A 2,269-nucleotide genomic window follows, 5' to 3' on the forward strand; every position below is an offset into this window, starting at 1 on the left:
AGTGTCGTTGTCCAGGTGCCATGTCTGTCCTGGTCCTGGTCCTGCTCCTGCTCGTCGTCATCATCGGAAAGTGCGGCGCGCACGCACGGACGCGTACGGGGGACGAGAATCCGGCCCTTGTTTATGGGGGGGAAAGAGGAAAGTCGCGCTTGCAGTTGCGTTGCAGGGTGTCCATGTCAGCTTGAAAAGAGCCGGCCAACTCGAGTCAACCTCAGGCTTAGCCAGCCGGACGTGTGTTCGGTTTTAATTCTAGGCTGGAGGAGAAAGAGAGGCCAGAAAGCAGGTTCCCATCCATCCAACAAAAGGCTGGGATTACTTGATCCTCTCTCTCACTCTCACGTTCGAGCTCAGTGAGTGAGCGAGTGACGCAAAGTACAAAAGGGGCGCGCTCACGAGTGACCAGATCAAATGACCCTCCCCACTTTTGCTTGCATTTATTTATATAACGCACGCACGCACGCACGCACACAGAAAGGATTTCCCCATGGATGGAAAGTTTGTTCGGTCGCTTTACCTTATCCGTCCAAGAAGCTTGGAGCAAGCAAGCTTGTGATTGGCCATGCAGCTGGCTGATTCGGCCCCTGCATGCATGTGACGTTGCCACCACCGCCACGTCTGCCGGCCAGTCTGACCCGACCCGACCCGACCCGACCCTCCTAACGCTGCTGACTCGCAGGCGGGCAGCCGACACCGGTGGGCGCTGCCGGCCGGATAGGGCAACGAACAGGTCACGGTCTGTGCGTCGACCGATGCCGCCGTCCATCCAATGCGTGCAGTGCACCTGCGAGGTTGTGCCCCTGTGCTTGCGACTGCAACGGCCGCTTGTCCTGTGCTGCCCCTGCACCTTTTGTGGCCTTGCTCGGGTCGCAATTAAGCGAGCAGGGCCTGCCATGCCCTGCCCGCATCACCATCACCCCCACCATGTCCTGTAGCAACTGACTCACTGGTGCCGCGAGCTGCCGCTTTGGCATACGTGGATGGACTGGCCAGCAGTGGCAGTGGCATGCAGGGGATGTTCCAAAGGCCCCAGCAGCGGGTGTACTACTGCTGCTCCACTAGGATGGCATAGTCCCCGGCGCCCAATGGCATGTCATGTGACGGTACGTGCGCGCGTGCGTGTGCGTGCGTGTGATGTTTGATGACGAGATGGAAAGGGCGGTGTACTTTATAGTGAGGTGTGCCCACCGGGAACAGCATGTAGGAGTACGTGTGGCAGGAGGAATGGAATGGAATGGATGATGAGCGTGTCATCATAATAACTCCTCCTGTTGTTGGCGGCTTCTTTAACAGACGGTCTACGTACACAGACGGCCTCACGTCCTTCTGTTAAGCCATCGGCACTTTCAAATTTGGATGAGGGCGGGGACTAGCTGGGCTGCAATGAGGTGAGCGATGGCCATGCATGGTGTCGCCTCGTATGTCCCCAGATGAAACTTATCAAAGCCAATTTTTTGTTTGTTCCAGCTAACGCAATAGGAGTGTTGATCATTTGTTTTCTAGGTGTCTTATATATAATACCTAGGGTGCTTTCAGTGACGTAGCCAGGATTGGGCCAAGTTCTAGGCCAAACACTAGCTACTACGCTAAACAGTGTTAAAACACACTACAGTAAACGAAGCAATCCAGCCTCACGACCCAGGCCTTGGGCGGTGCCAATTGAAACAGTGAATCTTTCTGGTTGTTTTTCTCAATGCTTTCGTTTGATCTCATGATCCAACAAAAGCATTGAGAAAATCCTCTTGTGGCTACCATGCGTTCGACAATATGAAATATTATAAACAGTCTATATATGTTTTGAGACCAAGTGGATTCGGTCACCATGTGAATTGATATGTCAGGCTTGCCCTTTTCCGAAATAGTGGGTGAGAATGCATAAATCTGACATGGATGAATTGTTGCATGTTGGGGCTGAAATCCTGCATAAGGGGCGCTTCCCGAAGATCGTGGACGGCGCGGAAGGCTATGAATCCGGGATGGTGAAGTTGGTGATCGTGGCATGCTTGTGTCATGCTTGGCTCTCAATCTTGTTAGAAGTTTATCAGTTGGTGCATACTCGCCTTAATTAGGCGTTGTAACATTCTCTTCTTATTCTATCACTATGTCTTTTATGTCAGGTGTTGGACTTGAGCTTCCGTCGTTCTGTTATTGATGGTTAGTAGTGGAACCAACCAACATCATGCCGCGTAGAAAAAACAATATAGAGCATGGTGTTGCTTTTAACTAAGTTTTCACTATGTGGAATGATCAATATCCAGTTATCTATATTCTT

The sequence above is a fragment of the Triticum aestivum genome, chromosome 4A (genome assembly GCF_018294505.1).
Source record: "Triticum aestivum cultivar Chinese Spring chromosome 4A, IWGSC CS RefSeq v2.1, whole genome shotgun sequence".
Classification (NCBI taxonomy): Eukaryota; Viridiplantae; Streptophyta; class Magnoliopsida; order Poales; family Poaceae; genus Triticum; species Triticum aestivum.